General features: G+C 37.7%; 1 pseudogene; it reads right to left on the minus strand.

The window, feature by feature from the left end:
- Positions 1-16,935: 16,935 nt before the first annotated feature.
- LOC111721883 lies at positions 16,936-19,154 on the minus strand (annotated as a pseudogene).
- Positions 19,155-19,603: the final 449 nt, after the last annotated feature.

Here is a 19,603-nt window from a genome sequence, read left to right on the forward strand (position 1 = left end):
TGCATTCCTAATCCTCAAGCATTTGACAGATTAGCACATTTGGTTGCTAGGGAGCTGGAGGAGCCATAAGGTCCTCTTAAGAACCGCCTTCCTCTCAAGCACATCACGCTCTCTCACCCATCCATCCTTCCAATGACTGCTGGCGGGGACTTAATTGTGTCAGTGTGTGGTTAAAACCTTTAGTGCCAATGAGAACCATGGGAGCAGTTATAATGAAGACTGCTGCTCTGTGCCATACATATTTTTCTCTTTATTAGCTGGGATAGCCTCAATTTTAATACAATACCATTCTTTTTTTATTTTGACTAATTCATGGACCTACTCTCCATGTTAGAAAAAATTTCCCAGTATATGCATTTAACATGCTCTGTGGCACAGTCATTCTGGAAAACATTGCAGTTTTAACAATTTCTTTAGTTATCCCTCTGACCACTCATGGTTCTAGTAACTAATCCCCTGTATATCTGAGCTTAATATTTGAATATTTCTATTTATTTCTCATTAGGACTCTCTCTGCTTATGGAGCCATTTGGTACCTGCCCAGAAGTTGTTGTTTTATTCCATCAATTTCATCTCTTCCAGAAATTCCTCAGTACGTTGGCGTTTCAGTAATATCTTTAATTTATTCCACTGGTCTTATGGATTTCTTTTTCATTTTTCATTTCTTTGGACATTTCACTGTTTATTTCTCTTTAGGGCAAGAGAAATAAATAAATGGGGTCATTTCATAGTCTTGAAATAGAGTTCCAGACTCAGAATACTTTTTGAAATTCCTGAGTGCATTCCTTAATTCCTATTGCAGCTAGTTTCAATACATACCATTCCTATAGTGACATTCTTGTAATAGTTAACTTTTTAACTTAAAAACATTATGAAACTCTGTGGATTTATATTTGTCTACCATAGTTTCAAATAACACTTTTTGAGGTTCACAGTGACAGTTTTGGAAGTTCTTCCTTTCCTTTACCTAGGGTATTGGTTATTTAAGAAACACTCATGTGTTTGTAAGTTTTGTTAGCATGTGTATTTTTTCCATATAAAATCAATGGTAAGCCAGTCACACAAATGATTGGTTTTTAAAATCTGTTTGTATTCATACTGGAAAACCCAAGTGACAAGAAGAGACTGAACGCTATTTTTAGCTGTCAGATCCAGTGGATATTGACATAACTGGAACATACAGAGACTCTCAGTCTTTGACAGGGTTTAATCAGTTAAATCTTCTTCTGCATGGCAGGGTGCATCCATGGGCAGAACACAAGTGAATATCCACAGAAAGAGAAGCAGAAAAAAACTGGCTATGGCATACACATGGGATGTCTATGATCTAATCAGAACTGTTAATTTTAATTCTACTCAATTAAAATTTCACATAGTCTAAAAATAGAGTACTATTTGTACTTTGGCCACTAACTGGCTCTGATTTTAATTTTCATGGATTACTGGATGCTAATGAATTCATTCATTGGTTATTGTGCCTTTATTTTGTATAGGAAAACAAGATATTATTTATTACTTTTTAAAATTATACTTTGAATTATATTTTGATGGTAGTACTTGAAATGTTTAGACTATTTTTCATGGATTTTTGGCTCTTTAAATGGTTTGAATTCATAATGTCTATGGTATCAAATCCCTTGTAGACTATAGTACTACATAAATAGAAAATATATTCCTTTTTTAACATGGATCTATAATAGGCCACCAGTTGAATTAAACTAACATAAAAATAGTCCGTTTAAGAGTTCATCTCCATATCTGCAGCTCCACGGTCTCTCAGAAGGCTGAACTATGTGATCTGTACAAAGGACTGGGTTTCATTATATAGGGAGAGATAGGAAACATCTGAATGTTCAACAGAAGATGGAGAAACAAAGTGTCACACAATTAAATTCAGTGAACTAGGTATAAATGCATCCTCATGGAAAAAAATGTCAAAACTATACTTTCAGTAGACAAATCAAACTGGCATAATACAATGTATGTAGAATTTAAAACATAAGAAAATGTTGCATGTTGTTTGTGATAGTAAAATAAGAAAATGTGGATGGGAAAAATATGTTCAGCATCAACAGAGTTCAGAGAATAAAATGACCTTGAAATACTGGAGAGAGCAGATCTGAGAATAAAACGGAGTAAAAAGAGGTCAAAGTAAAGGTTGTTACTTTTAAAATAATATATCCTGAGTGCATCAGGTTGCATGGTACGTTGTTACACATTGAAAAAACAAATGCAGAAGAAAGGTACTAATACCAGACTAAATGACAAAGAGGGAACTGAGCTCCTTAAAGAGCCTCAGAAAACTATCTGGTCTGAGCCAATTAATACAAACAACGGCCAGGCGTGGGGCGCATGCCTGTAACCCTAGTACTTTGGGATGTCAAAAGCGGGGATTGCTCAAGCTCAAGAGTTAGAGACCAGCCAGAGCAAGAGCAAGATCCCATCTGTACTAAAAGTAGCAAAACGAGGTGGGCGTGGTGACACAGACTGTTGTCCCAGCTACTCAGGAGGCTGAGGCAAGAGGGTAACTTGAACCCAGGAATTTGAGGCTGCTGTGAGCTACTATGTTGCCACAGCACTCTACCCAGGGTGGCAGAGTGAAACTCTGTCTCCAAAAAAAAAAAAAGTAGAAAAAGTCTGGCGTGCTCACCAGAAGTCAATTAAATGTTTTTGTATTTAGAATACTGGGCCAAGTCTGGCTTTCTTTCCCTTAACTATTGAGATTTTAGTCTATGTAGTATATAATCTATAGTCAAGACTTGATATTAAGTTTTAATGTCAAACCATGTCTCCTAATGCTCCGAGTGTGATTTGGGGGGATCTAGAGAAGCATATCAGAGCCTAATTTAGTACAGATAATGATGGAGGTTGCAGGTGAGAAGAGGAAGGGTAATAACAGTTTTTCACTGACTGTGGAGTTTGTCCCTAAGACTGAAAATATTTCTCTTTCCAGAGGAAGTTCTTGATACCATGTGCTCCAGAATTGGTAGTAAGTGTTTCCTGAGAGACAGGGCAATGCACCCAAGGACCAGAAACTTACAGTCAGGAAGAGAAAATGAATTCCAGACACCAAGACTTAATCTAGGCCTTCAGCTTCGTATGTGAACAGGCAAACCAGAATCATTGATTTTAGGAAATAAGACACAGTGAGCAAACAAGCAAACAAAAACCAGAATAATTATCACCAAGGAAAAGAATTAATTTGGAAAAAAGGAGAAATTATCAATCTGTGTCTCTCTACTGATCTATCTATATTTAGCTAACATGCATTCAGATATTTGGGAAGGTATCATCAACATAACTATTTTAAAAATACACTGCTTTAAAAACATACGATTACTATAATTAAACAGACCCCGCTGGAGGAGTTAATTAGTAGAAGGGACACAGCTGAATTCAAAAAGAGTGAACCTGAATCACCTTAAAGAGCAGTGAAAAGATTAAACATGTGGGAGAGGAGTTAACAGGCCTAAGGGTTGTGTTCCAAAGTATGTCTAACGGAAATTCTAAGACAAAAGAACACAACAAATGAAAAGAAGGAAGGGGAAGGAAGAACAGGAGAAAATACAATAAAAAAAAAGGTAGGGCTAGAAAAAGTTATGAACAGATTCAAAACACTTTGCATAGAACACACAAAGTATGTTCCAAAGTAAAAATCTAACAAAAAGCAACCTGACAGTTTTACCTAAAGCAACCCATGAATAAAGCCTTTACATGGTTACTGCTAAAACTCAGAATGTCATCACATGCTATGTATTTTTCATACAGTTTGTTGCTGGTATACCAATTATATATGTGTGTACACTTAAACATGTATAGCCTTTGTTGAATTATTTAGTTATATACTAGGCACGTCCCTCTGCATTTCATCTGTACTACCTGATTTTGAAAAGAAGAAATATGGGAATTCTACATGTGAGGTCAAAAGAGAGGAATACACAGACATCACTATATCATAGTTACACATCTTCCCCCTAGTAAGTGTGTAAATATAGTGCAGTTTTAACCCAGAATTGGCACTAAGTACTTCCTGATAGGACAATACATCCAAGTACCAGCAACAGTTAATGAAAGCTGAAAATCTGATCCTTATGTTCATTTAAAAAAAAAAGTATTCAATGTTTATAAATTTGGTTGGTATTATTTTATGAGAAATAAAATTATGTTATAAAATAGAGTTATACTTTGGGGACAAAAATAGACAAATGGATCAGTGAAAGTAAAAAAAAAAAAAAAAAATCAGAACCATGACAGTGTTCTTTGAAATTCAACACGTAATGAAGCAGCAGCTTATATAAATGCAGAAAATACGGCATATTCAATTTGTGCTGTTGAATAATAGCTATTTGGGAAAAAGATAATCTTTATTTCATTAGTAAAGGTAAATTCAAATGATTAAAGCTTTAAAAGATATAAATATTAAATTACTAGAGTAAAATAGATGGGAATATGTTCATGGCTTCAGTGGGGTCCGACTCTGTCAACTAAGAGTCCTAGAGCAGCTCCCCACTCTGCCTCTCTGCCCAGATTGTCCTCTGCCTGTCACCTTTATTCTACTTTATCTCAGTCCACAGCTCTCTCCTCCACCTGACATTATAGGACGTCTGACAACTAAGTTTACAGACTTGCCACCTTGCGCTTACAGCAGCAGCAATGTACAAACAACTGGGTGAGGTTTCTTAACTCTGAGCTGTCAGTGCCTCACAGCTGTGCACGTGTCAATGTGTGGCCGTGTCTTGCTGAGTGGTGTTCACCATTGTTGTTGCCTGTTTTGGTGTCCCATCATGATATCGTCTGAGCTTGAACTAGAGCAATGAGCAAACGTTAATTTTTTGTTAACTTGGAAGGAGTGGAAGTGAAATCAGGGACATGTTAGTACGAGTTTATGGGGATGATGCCATGAAGGAAACAGCCGTGTACAATGGATTAAATGTTTTTCTGAGAGGAGAGAAAGTGTCTTTGGTGAAGAGAGGTTGGGGCAGCCAGTAACAAGCAGGTGTGATGAAAACATTGCAAAAATTCATTGAATTGTGTGACAAAATCATCAGCTGACTGTAAGAAGCAGAGCAGACTAAGTAACATTGACAGAGGAACAGTTAGGAAAATCCAAACTGGAAATCGCGGTGTGTGCAAAAACGGTCCGAAAGCAGTTCCCTGATGAGCAAAGGCAAAGGAGAGTCAAAGCTTGCCAAGACCTTTTGGAGAAGCAAGACGATGTTTTGGGCCATGTTGTCACTGATGATGAAACATGAGCATACTGATATGACTCTGAGACACAGTGTCAAAGTGCACGATGGCAGTCAGCCAATTCTCAACCACCCAAAAGTTTCCATCAGTCCAAATCAAGAGGCAAAACAATGCTGCTCACCTTTTCTGACAGCAGAGGGATTGTTCATTGTGAATTTGTACCAACTGGACAGTTAGCCAAGTTTCCTACTTGGAAGTGCTGAAAAGGCTGTGTGAAAAAGTTAGAGGAAACGACCTGAACTGTTCGTCAGCCCTCAATGGCTCTTGCATCACACACAGGCACTGTCCATGAAGGAGCTTTCAGCCAGTAAACAAATAACTGAGTTGGAACACCGTCTCTATGTACCTGATCTGGCCTCCAAGGACTTTTTCTTTACCTGAAGATTAAGGAAATATTGAAAGGAAGATATTTTAAAGACATTCATGACATCAAGGGCAATACAATTACAGCTCTGACGGCCATTCCAGAAAGAGTTCCAAAACGCTTTGAAGGGTAGACTAGGCGCTGGTATTGTGCATAGCTCCCTAAGGGGAGTATTTTCCAGGTAACTATAAGTGATATTCAGCAATGAAGTATGTAGCACTTTTTCTAGAAGGGGTTTATGAATTTAATTGTCAGACTTTGTAATATTTGTTCATTGTATGTCTCTCTTAACTAGAATGTACAGTCCATACATGTGGAAATATTGTCTGCTTAGTTTTATTTATGGTATCCCCAGTGCTTTGAAAAATGCCTATATGATGTTAATTCTCAAAATTTTTTTGAATGAATGAATGAATGATCATGATTGTTGAAAACATTATTGCATATTTTTAACTCTAGTCCTTGAAATAGAAATGCAAACTCGTTTAATATAACAAAATATTAAAATAAAGTGCCTCACTTGGAAGGAAGATATAAAAATTATGACTAGAGCCTCAAACTTTCATTTGTAAATTAGTAAACAAATCGTGTTTTCCTTGGCCACTTTTGTACTGCCACCATCTTCAACGCATAAATCATTCTTTTGAGAGAGACATTTTGAAAGAAAAAGAAGGCATAATATTCTCAGTTAATCTTCCCGATGCACAAATAGCTGCCTAATGGTGATGATGCCTCTTTGTAAAATGGCATTGGGGGAAAAAAATCATCATTTTAAAAGAACAAAATATTGATGGGTCTAGCCAGTTCCAATTTTTGCACCATCTCAGTTGGAATTTTTATTTTATCTCTTCCGTATTTTTTAAAAAAATTTCCAAATGTGCACTCTTACCTCATCTTTGATTACAGACTGTTGTTATTTATTTTAAGCTGATTTCACATGAGAACAAATTACTTTTTGCTTTTTAAAAAGTGCATTAAGAATTAATCATGACTTAGCTTGTGACAAATGATGCAGTTTGTGACAAAAAATAGCCAAAGATTGAGTTGCAAAATAATGTCTACAAACACTTCTCTGTAAGCTCATTAATAAATTAGTAGACTTACATTTCATCACTACCTTTGAAACATCACAATGTCACACATCTGGATTCTTAACTCTTAAGAAGAATCCAATGAGTTGGATGTATGTTAAAGATGATCCCAATGTAATTGATTTGTAGCCTTATAACACATTAAAAAACTGCTATTGTTAACTAGTTCCTATACTTCTCCCCTTAATTTTTGTGCACCTACAAGAAAACCTTGGGATTTTCTGAAAGTATGTGTGAGAAGATTATCTATGATTAAAAATGTGCTATCGTTATATCATATCAAGTTCTATAAGTTGGTAAAGGAAATTTGAGTAATAGCATTCAATATAAAATAATAGATCTGTTGGAAGATTTTTAAAACAGCAAACAAATTTTGTAATGGGCATAGTTCATACCGACAATGCCAAGAAGAGTTTTAAACATACTGTTGGATAAGCTATATGGCTAAATAACCTTATAAATTAAGGCAATAAAAACTGTAGTTATGATGAGAACCATAGCAACAAATTATATTTTCAAGTGAATAAAAACTAAGTAGAAAATTCTAAAAAAAGAGTTTTAATAAATTGAAAGTTGACATTGTCTGTTTCATTGGTATATCATTTTTAAAAGCAAATGAATTTGTTAAATATCCAAGAGATGTTACTGAAGATTCATTATGTGTTCTATTTCAACTTTCATTTTTAACTCTTTGTATCTGTGAAACACATACAAGTATTTAATTTCAGCATTATTGGATGACTTTTCCCTGATCTGGTGTCATAGTCACAGGGCTCCTGGGAGGATACTTTCAGACTCACCTAATTTTAGAGGCATTGCTTACTTTTCATTGATTCTTTATAAAGTTAACATTTACATTTTTATTGATGCCACGAAGGATTACCATCAGAAGATCAGAAAGAATACAAAATATTATTTATTTGATGCTGATGGATCCCTTCTGCCCAAAAAGAAACTTGAAAGTATTCTCAAGAATATGTATTTTTGATAGATATATTTCAAAAAACTAGAGACTAAGGGCAGTGATTTAAATAGTTAATCTATGCTTCTAGAGGGAAAAATGGTTAAAGTGAATGTCTACCTCAATAATTATATTAAATAGTGGAACTAAAAAGAAAATGTATTAGTTCTTAGTTTTACTCAATCGTTTACTTCCTAGTCCCCAGCTAACTACCTCTAAAACATACAGTTTCTCAAGGATGTTTGTTTATTTGAGAGCTGATCCTGGGAAGCCAAGTGAGGCAATGGGAAACTGAGGCCAGGTCAGGAGGAAAGCCAGGAAAGAGGGCATTGATAAGCAGTCTCCTCATTGATCAGGACCCAGTCACACTGGCAAGTGCTAAAGAGTGTGTTAAATTCACCTCAGCGCTGTATCCCCAAGGTGCAGGTAAGCTACAGCATTCATCCACCATTAGGGTCCCTCTTTGCTTGAAAGTATTCCCTGGGGTGTAAAATTTTCAACCATTCTAGGCCTTCCAGTCTGCAAGGTAAGCAAGTTCTCTAGAGAAAGTCCTCAGGCAGAAAAGCAAAGAGGTACTGTTAATAAAATGGGACTCTGTCAGTGTGCCAGTCACTTCTGGTGTCAGTGTATATTAATGGCAGAAAAGCTTTTTGTCCTCTCCTGTGCCACACCCTGTAAATATACCTGAGTCGTGTACACAGATTAATGCAGACAGCAATATAGCCCATCATAGGAATGTACTTGACAGTCTCCTAAATTCCCAATCCTCTATTTTCTTCTTTTATACTAGAATTTTCTATCACTATTCTGCCCTGTAATTGCACCCTGGTGTCTGCTCGGGGCTCACTTCCCAGGCCCATCCTCACCTCTCCTTAGCCCTCAACCTTGATGCACTCACTACCCTGCTCTTCTTTGATTTGGTGCTATTGCTGATCTTTGCTCACTTATGTCCAGTTCTCTGTTCTCATCTCTGCATGAAGTAGGATCAGCTAATTCCTATTTCCCATTATGTTTGTAAAAACATTTCCCGTTATACTGAGGAAACACAGCTAACTAAAGTAAGACTAAAGAATATGAGAGAAAACATCCTTATTTCATCTTACTGAGGGTATTAATCAGTTACCAAATCTCTCTATTCTAAACAGATAATCAAAACTTACAGTCAGCTTGGTTATAATCTCAAGGAAGACAGCAAGGCAATGAATTTGCTTTTCACTCAAGGTCAGCAAAAGTATATTTGCATTAATATGGATTTAAATTTGACTCATAGCGTTTATGAGAAATTCATTTATTTTCCCCAATCTTGAGTGAGCTCATAATGCAATTTTATTCCAATAATTTTAAATAAAATAGAAACAAATGAAGACATTCTAAGATATAATACACTGAGTGGTTAATAACAGCACTTCCTAAAGTAAATTATGTTCAGATAAGATTCAGTGATTCAGGAAGTCTTACTAAAGCAATTTAAAATGCCACCAAATTGATAGACTACATGCAAAACACTTGCACAGAAAATTAAATCTACAGTTTCACAAAACTTTCACAAAATCTTCCATTACCTGTGGGAAGATGCAGAGGAAAAAATAAATACAGGGAAACTGGTCTTTAAAATTATATTAGAACTCTGCTTTATGAGAATTAAGTTATTACGAATTTTAAAGTATGTTTTAGTTAGAATGAAAATAACTAACGGAAATAATTATTTTTATATAATAATTTTTTACTTAGGGAAAAATAATATGTTTTTACATAGTTAAGAGCAAAAATTTTCTATTAAAAGGAAAACTGTTACTCAGGGTCTAATTCGCCAGTGTGGATTCACCAGTCAATTACTTGAGCTACTTCTCTTTACCAGCATACAGTTTCTAAAGATGGGATTCGGGCCTCCATTCTCGAGCCCAAAATGCACACGGACAAACAGTCACAAAGGGTTAAAATAGATACTTGGCAGGCACTAATAGTATCAAAGTGAGAAATGGTCATTAACAGGGAATAAAAGTCATGATTTAGACCTTTTTATCCTGAGGACCCTTTTCGCAGCTCTGAGAATCTTAAGGTGGGAAGTATGAATGACATTAAATGTATACAGGTTACTTACAGCATCAAGGATGCAAGCAAAAATCTGCTCTTACTAAGGAAGCACACGGCATACTATGGATTATAATAAAACATTGATTCAACTAAATAAGAATTTGGTTGGGATTTTCAGGTAAAGAATTCTGGGAAATGGCTATCAAATTCTCAGTGCCAGCTCCCATACATCTCTGAGAAAAATTACACTGAACACCATAGTTGATATTATCAGGCCAACTTTTCTTTAATTCAAGTAGTTGAGAAAGGAAAAATAAATTTTCTATATACCAATTTTCTGGTGAACACAGGCACGGCATTTACATAAAATGTTGCCAAATATAATTGAAAACAAAAATTACTCTCAGAAGTTCATTAGGACTAATGGGCAGATATCAGATTTGGACAGGGGAATCCTGGAACTTGGTACGTGGGGCTTTTAAATTGCATAACCAGGGCTCAGTGTGTAGGGAGCAGTGTGGCTCAGTGTGTAGGGAGCAGGCCCCATATATGGAGGGTGGTGGGTTCAAGCCCAGCCCTGGCCAAACTGCAACAAAAAATAGCCAGGCGTTGTGGCAGGCACCTGTAGTCCCAGCTACTTGGGAAGCTGAGGCAAGAGAATTGCCTAAGGCCAAGAGCTGGAGATTGCTGTGAGCTGTGACACTACAGCACTCTACTGAGGGTGATAAAATGAGACTCTGTCTCTATAAATAAATAAATAAACAAATAAATAAATGTATAATCAGGGCAGCACCTGTGGCTCAAAGGAGTAGGGCACTGGCCCCATATACAGGAGGTGGTGGGTTCAAACCCAGCCCCAGTCAAAACCAAACCAAAACAAAACAAAAAAAAACAAAAAGTTGCATAATCAGAAGAAAACAGTCAGGATGGCAAGCTGTAGTCCATACTTTCTGTTGCAGCTGTATGATGTGGTAGAACCTTAGCGATGGCCTGTTCTGCTCCCTCACATTTGTGGTTGAGGGATTATCTGGATTGATAGTATTAAGCACTTGGTTGCAGCCCATTTCTAGAGATTTTTTAACTGTGTCAAATCCAGCCCCTAGGATAAGCATTTAAAAAATGAGGACTGATAATGAATGATAGGATTTAACAATATCAGGCCATTTGTCACCTCAAAGTAAGATGCTTCTGTGGAAAAATAGGATCAGAGCTGGATTAAAGTGAGCTGGACAAAGAGAGATAAAGAAAGAAAACCAGTAGAGAAAATATTTAGAGGAATGTATTTGTAGTTGACCACAATGGCTAATTTTATATTTTAACTTGATTGGGCTAAGGGATGTCCAGAGAGCTGCTAATATATTTTTCTGGTGTATCTGTGAAGATGTGAGGGTGTAGCGTATGTGGGAAGAGTGTAGCACTTGAATCAGCAAACTGAGTCAGGATCACTCTCCTCCCTGTGAGTAGGCCTCGCCCCAAACCCGAGAGCTTACCGAGAGCAGCAAAAGCCGAAGGAAGAGCAAATGCGCCCTCTCTCTTCCCCAGCTGGGACATCCTCCTTCTCCCGACTTCAGCCTTCAGAGCTCCTGGGTCTCTGGCCTGTAGACTCCAGGACTCAATGCTCCACCTCCCAGTTCTCAGGCCTTCAGCCTCAGACCTGGAGGTACATCAGCTCCCCTGGTTCTCAGCCACCAGACCCAGACTGAATTATACCCCTGGCTTTTCTGATTCTCCATCTTGCAGGAGGTATACCCTGGGACTTTTGAGCCTTCATAATCAGGTGACCCAATTTCCTTAATAAACCTCCTCTTATACATGTGTACATATTCTTTTAGTTCTGTTTCTCTAGAAAAACCCTAACACAAGCACATTCTAAATCTCTGGGGCTTGCCTGCCTGCCTCCCTTCTCTTTTTCTTTCTTTTCTCTCTCTCACACACACTTTCTCTCTCTTTCTTTCCTTCTCTCTCCCTCTCCTCCCTCCCTCTCTTCCTTCCTTCCTAGATGGGAGGTATTTTAGCATATTCACTCATGATGGGAAAAACATATGAGAAAGGGAGGAACTGAGGACTCAGGGAAAGTGTGGACAATCACCAAGTGATGTCCCTGAGTGGATCCCAGAAGATGAGGCCCAGCGCAGCAGCACAGGAGCTGGTTCTACATAGGGACACTGACAACTTTTCAGTAATGACTTCGGTGAAGAAATGGTGATGCACACAGAAGCAGGCAGTGGGATAATCCCACTGGTGGCATCCTGTGGAAAGTCGTTATTGATCAGTTCTCTGTTTTATCAGGAAAATAAGCAGTATTGTCACTTGAGCATGATCGGGAAGAGAAACTGGAATGTGGAAGCTGTATGATGCTGGAATTACATAAAACTAAATACTTACTAGTACAGAGTAATTCTCAGTTTCTATTTTATTCTCATCCAATGATTGTTTTTAAATGCCAACGTTGCATGTTTTATTTTTAATCAAGTAATTTTTTTAAACCTCTGCATATCCATATGGCAGAATATGACATTAGGCAGAAACGAGAATATTGAATCCCTGGCCTGCAGAAAGGCAAAGGGTGTGTTAGACCATCAAGATGGCTGCACACGAGAGAGGAGCCATTCTAAATTTCCACTTTATTTGTCCTTTGAAAACATACAGTTCAAGTGATATTTTCACTGGTAAATAAATAATATGAGTCAAAATGGATGATGAGGTAATCTAAATACTCTACAGCAGTGGTTCTCAACCTTCCTAATGCCTCCCAATGCTGCGACCCTTTAATACAATTCCTCATGTTGTGGTGACCCCCAACCATAAAATTATTTTCGTTGCTGCTTCATAACTGCAATTTTGCTACTGTTATGAATCATAATGTAAATATCTGATATGCAGGATGTATTTTCATTGTTACAAAAGGGTCATGGCCCACAGGTTGAGAACCGCTGGTCTATAGGGTAATTTAAAAATACTATATAAAAAACCGTATTAAAGACACATAAAAATCAGGGTTCATTTTGTCTCTAGGATGGTTAGGGTTGTTAACACCAAAAAGCAGCACACACTAATTAAAGTCAGCATGTGGGCTGGTGCCAGTGGTTGATAGATGTAAGGGATTCAAGAGGTAGTCAACACCATCATTTTCAAGCCAGTGACTCTCACAGGTGGTAAGCTGTGGATGTATTACCTATCATAATACTTTCTCACAGTAGAGTACTTTACTATCCTCGAAGCTTTGTTCCAAATATAAAATTTAAAAATGAATCCTATGTCACTCTTTCACTCTGTCTGAATGACTATTGACATAGATTGCATAACCACCACATCATGAAGAGGCTATTGATAGTTATGCCAGACAGAACTTGATGCTTTCAACAAGTTGTTAGTCTCTAAAACAAACGAGTCTCAATGAGACATCTAGAAGTTAGTCGGTGCAGCTACACTTACAAGTACTTTCTCAAATTTTAGAACCAAAGGGGAAATGCACATGTATATTTTATGATAAACATGTCTTCCAGAAAACAGATAAATTAATTTAAATTAATTTTAAGACTTAATAAGATTTCTCATGTCCTCTATAATTCATCTTAAAGTGGATATTACAAAGTCTGCTAACACTTCATGGGCCTCTATTCACAAACTAAATATAACCAGCAGTGACTTGGGGTCACACCGGTGCAAAGCCCATAAAAAAACCACCTCAGCAATCAAAGCATTCCCTATTTGGTGGTGGAATGGTGCTAATAGCATGACCTTTATTGATCTTTTTCCTTACATTGCACACTGAACTTCTAAGTTACAAGTAGGTAAAAAAGATACATCCAAAGTCTTGTAGTAAAGACTGGAAATGCAAGTATAAAAATGTCTCCACTACGATCAGCCTTGTAGCAAATGAATAGCTCATAGGCCTTAGAGACTGGCAATTTTTGTTTGTTTGTTTAGAAATTATATATATTTATGTTGACATGAGGGTGAGTCTGGCTGAAATGCAACTTCATTTGCAGACCCGCTATCTCACCATCAGTCACCTCTGCAAAACCATGCTCTACATGGACTCTTTTCCTCAATGGCTAGACATGGTACTGCCTGTTCACTCCTGGATAAACCAGTGCTAGTTAGTTATGTGCCTGGGGCTATGATGTTGCAATATGCTTGGCTTCAGGGCAACACATACAGAAATGAAGAAGACTGGCATCTTTTAAACTATGTGCCCAGCACAAATACACAAAACACTCCTACGTGGACCCTCCTCCTGCTACTCCTTTCTCATCCCCACCTCTGCGCAAAGCAGAGAGATTGCTTCTGTGTTCTGTTTTGCTTAAGTTGAACAATGCCTGTAATTTTTAAAGTAAAATGCATGATCATTTTAAAGACATGCTTGGAGACTCTGCAAGCTGAAATGGAATGCTTCATTATTTACTAGTGTTTGTAAGAAGCATGCAGTTGTAAATTTCTATCTATAATATAGGTAAAAGGTTCTGTACCAGAGAATTACCAGTCACCTGTGAGGCTGGAACAGCACACAGGTGTGCCAAACATCAACTATGGGGTAGCCTCTTGCTGTGAACAGAATACTATTCACCCCTGTAAATGGACGATGTGCTCGTGTCAGTGATATTCAGATATGCAAGGAGTTGAGGAATGTTGCTTTAGAGCAGTGGTTCTCAACCTTCCTGAGGCCACGGCCCTTTAATACAGTTCTTGTGGGTGCGATCCACAGGTTAAGAATCACTGCTTTCAGGGGTTTCTTACGTGAAATAAAAATAGGGGAACTGGTAGCACATGTTTAGAAATGTTGATCTATGTCAAACTCAGAGGTAGTTACTGGCATCAGTACATACTACTTATGTAAAGGTCTCAGGTATTTGGTTTATTTTGAGTAAGCAGGACTGCAGACTAGTCTATAAGAAATAACAACAACATTATAGGGTGTGCCCCTGAGCAAAGTTCTTTGTCCTGAGTATGTATGGAATAGGGATAAATAATATTCTCATATAAAAAATAAATCCCACCTTTTAACTTAACTTTTGAGATGGGTTTGGTATGTGTTCTTAGTAGTTCAGCCTACTAAGATGCTGCAAACAATTTCAAATTGTACCCATAAGGTCCACAGTTCAAACGTGTTTCTGTATTTTTTTTTAAATCATAATTTCGGCTGTGGATTTTAATGTACAAACAGGGAATGTCAAATTTTCAAGTCCATGACTTCCTATTTTGCTAAAGTCAAGGAATTTGGGGTTGAATTTTCAAAGTAACTTATGTTTTGCATTTTTACTGTTGACTTGCTTATCGTACCTGCTCAAAAATTAAGTAATGCCACTTCACTTTGATTTGTCTACATAATTTAAATGAGCTTGAAATCCTTATGTGAGGCAAGGAAGTACTTCTCTACAGCTATATCACATTCAATATCATGGAAGGTAAGCTTTGCATCAGAGCATGATGAAATTTCAGTATATATCACATGGATTCTCACAAGCACTGTTGTGAAATTCAAGCTGAGTTGTAAAGGACTGGTAACCCAACCAGAGGCACTTTCTTCTTAGGAACAATAGCAAAATAGCAACGTGGAAGTCTCCCATGACAGGACAGATAGGAAGAGCAGAAACTGTTCAGCAAAGCATGTCTCATTTGAGTCATACTGTTTTATTATTATTATTATTATCTGAGTTTATACCAACAGGCCCATACAAAACTGTATTTGTTGCCAATATTGAGCATCATAATTAACTGGTATCTTTTAAAAGATGTTTTAGAAATTTGCCCATAACACCTAGAGCCAGGATGGCGCCCAAATAATTTTTTCATGACTGATACCTACAGGGACCAATACTATAATTGGTCTTTAGCAGGTTTATTACTATTAATTTAGATGAGAAGCAGCCAATGAAGATTGTCTATCTCTACCATTGAATGTTCATCCTGAATCAACCATATAGACTATGATTGGTCTCTAGCAGATTTATTCCTATTAATTTAGATGAGAAGCAGCCTAAGAAGATTCTCTATCTCTACCATTGAATGTTCATCCTGAATTAACGATATAGGTCACTCCAGCACAAACACAGAAGATAATTTCCATGTTATCAATTTTGTTGTATAAAATACTTGTAGCTATCTGGTGCCTGTACTCCAGGCTGGTCATTCTGGTTGCCTGACACCAAACACTGCCCTTTTTAATACCATTGTCAGCTCACACAGACTGGGCAAGTCTGAACATCCACTTACTGTTCATTCTCAACCCTAGTCTTTTGTTCTTTTCTGTGCTGCTTTTGTTTGTTTTAGAAACAAGTTGGATAACTCCCCAGGGGGAATAAAAACATCCACCAAAAATACAGGCCAGGTGGTTGGAGTTTTCCTCTAAGGCTTTCACTAGTAACAAGGGAGGGCTCCCTGCTCCAGGCGATGGTCTCAAGATTGACTTAGTCAAGGGCAGGGAAGCTGCTGCTGCCACAATCCCCTCCAAATCTCACAGCATGGAAATGATACAATGAGCTGGTATCAAAATACCACTGAAGACAACCAAGTCAGTACCTTTATACTCTCCTCTTCATTTCTCATAATAGGCATCTAATTTACAATCAAAAAATAGAAATTTAAATCATTGGAATATCCTCACAGAAGTACACATTATTGTCTTTTCTGGAGTTATGTATCCAAAAATAATAATAATAAAAAAAACTATGGCAGTCAGAGACATAAGCAGTTAAGGTACTGCTTTCTAACAGGAAAAAAAGAAATAGCACTCCACAGATACCAAGAAAAAGAGGCAATCCCAGACTCGGGAGAAGTGGATGTTTTACAAACCTTTAGTACCTTATGATTGGCAGCTCTGAGATCAGAAATATCCTTTGGTTCACACAAACAGTAACAGTCATGTTTTGGTTTTCATGTAATATAAAAAAAGTGGTATTTCAAGAAAACTCCAGGGATTATTTTTGAAGCCACCTAAAATACTTCACATGGGTTTTCAGTTCTTGGAAATGTCCAATTATGTGAGGGAGGGTGTGTGCTTGTATCCATATCCCCATATATAAAGGCAAATCCTCTTTATATATATGTCTACATTTTCATAGAAAAATCTTCCTACACGCACACACACAGACTCACGCTTTCTCCCTCTCTCATGCGTACACATTGATATACATAATATCTTGTTCTCTGAATAACATCAAACGTGACACCCTGATCAAATGTAATTTGCTTAGAGTGACTTGTCTGTTTAAAAATTCACAGTTCCTCAACAGTAGTTAAAATACCAGCAGCTGTTTGTGAAATACTGTTCCCCGGTCTTTGCACGAGGTAGGCTTCCCAACTCGGTGAAGGAAGCGATACCCTGCGTTAGGTCGTCTTTGAACTACAGGCCCCCTTTTGCTGTGCTGTTTTGGTGCTGCAGGCAACTTGGAGCAGGAAGCTTCTTGAGGTGACCTGCTGACCATTCTGAGATCTCTGCCCAGCTTCCTGAGGAGTTCTGCTGCAGACCAAGTTCAAGTGCACGGCTGGGATTCTGCTTCCTGTCCTCCCTGAGAACTGGCGGGCGGCTGTGCAACACTTAGTGTGGACTGATGAGTCTGCCAGGGTGCGCGTGATCCTCTGACAGGCAGCACTTCTTGGCTGGGGAGGCTACATTCCTAAGCGTGATGATCAAGGCCACCACAGGGCCACATCTACTTGGTTTTCTTCTTTGTAACGTCTTCCCTTTGGGTCTTTCACTTCCTCAGCAAGGGCTCCCACCAGGTCCTGTTACCTGAATTGATTCAAGAATTTTGCAAGATTTTTTAAACGTGAATTCCACTGGTTTTCCTTCTTTTAGGCCCCTAAATACTTCCATGAATAGTTTGCTTTGGTGTGCAAATACACCCACTGGAGTGTTCAAGGGGCATCACTGTCAGTTTACCATGGAGATGAATCCAAATGCCTTGGGCACGATGAACCACCTGCCGTGGCCAGCCCCATGCAAAACCTGGGAGGATTCTTCCTCTGCTGCTCAGACAGGAGAAGAAGGTGAGTCTTCTCCACCACCTTTGCTCCTCCTGCCTGGGGCTGATGAAACCTGGTTAAGTGACCTCAGTGATTTTAGGCATGATACATTTTATTCTGGTTTGAAATGATTCTTCAGTTTAAAACTTGTCTTTCACTTAAGATTCAGAAAATAATGTGGTTTATATTATTTTTGGACTGAAGGATAACTTTTGTTCTAATTTTTGATAGCAGTCACTCTTGTCTTCAACATATGTGTCCAAGGCTTTAGCACTACTATTATGAAACAAATTAGGTGGCATATTTGGGGTAAAAAATGCGTGTTAAAGAAGAGAATAAAATCATTTCATTGAGGAAGATATGGAAAAATCTCTTAGAAGAAATAGCATTTTAAATCCGATCTATAAATATGGGTGTCATTGATAAAAGATATCACATATAATAGAAATAGAAGATCTAAGCTAAAATCTTGAAGAATGCTTATAATTAAAATTATAAAAAGATGAAAAAAAGTAAGAAATGACTGAAAAGGAGAAAAATCAAGCAGCTAAGAGATGAAGTGAAGCTTTGGGTTCATTCAGTTGTTGAGACAACCCTTGAATGTTAGGTACACTGTTAACCAGCAGAAACACAGGAGAAGTTCCCATCTTCAAGATACCCACAGTCCACGAGGGGAACCACCATCAGGGGTCTCTCCCGGGACTGGAAGTTTTTAGATTGAGGGAATCATAAACATGTTTTAAAGGAGAGAATAAAGAACCAGAGAATACTGAGAAAATTGTGCATTGAAACGAGCTATTTAGTACAAACTTATTAGCACACAGACATGTAAAACTTGGCTATTCTTGTTGTATTGTTTTTATTTAAAATTCATTTTAATATAAGCATGTAGAAACAACTTTTAATGGAGTACTTTGAATATATGACCTTTTCTTCAGGACACAGTGGTTTCCTAAGCTCTGCTGCTGTGAAACCTGTTTGCTGATCTATTTGGCTGATTATACTAGAAGTAACCTTTGAAATTTTGCCATTTAGTGGAGCACGAGGCCATTAAAAATGGAATTCTTTCAAGGCAGACTGGGAACTATTGATGAGTTGCATAGGTCAAAACAACCATTAAACTTCCTTTTCTTCTATAATAAAGAGATTTCTTATTATATGAACTTGTTGCCACACTCAACTTGGTTTAAAACTTAAAACTCCATTAGCTGAAGGTCTACATCTTATTGACTGAATTATTCAAGTTGTAAACTTACTGTAAATTGAGTTTTCTTCCATGAAACAATGTAAATAACTTGATTCTTCTGAGTAGTAACTTATGAAGGGCAATCTTATTAATTAAATCTGCCTTCAAAAGAATATTATAGACATTTTAATATGTGTTGCCTGCAGGGATGCGTAGACTGTGGCATGGCGGCTCTGAACGTAAGACACTCAGCTCCAGATTTCGGTATCTTAGTTCAATGCCTCTTCTGTGGCATAAGTACATATTTTACTGTTACTAATGTAGTGTATGCATATTCCTTATCTCCTATAAGTATAAAAGTAAAATCACAACTATCTCAGCAAACTAAGCAACCCTGAACTCCCCAACGCATCTCTTCTGAAATCTTTCTTCCCGTCCTCTTCATTAGCAACCTGGTAGCCTTGTGATCCCACTGTCTTCTAAAGAATGTCATTTGGTGACAATGTCCTGAGATCTGATTGCTGACCCAATTTCATCTTTGGATGCAAGTGAAAAGGAAAAACTTCCCAATTGTTATGCTCAGGAGTGATCTCCTATGTCACTCTGCCACTACAGGCCAGGACTCCCTTTCTTTCTTTTTTGCAATTTTGGCTAGGGCTGGGTTTGAACCCACCACTGCTAGCATATGGGGCCAGTGCCCTACTCCTTTGAGCCACAGGGGCTGCCCCAGGACTCCCTTTCTTTAAGCATTT

This window comes from Otolemur garnettii, unplaced genomic scaffold, assembly GCF_000181295.1.
Source record: "Otolemur garnettii isolate 467f Iridium unplaced genomic scaffold, OtoGar3 scaffold00005, whole genome shotgun sequence".
In the NCBI taxonomy this organism is placed as follows: Eukaryota; Metazoa; Chordata; class Mammalia; order Primates; family Galagidae; genus Otolemur; species Otolemur garnettii.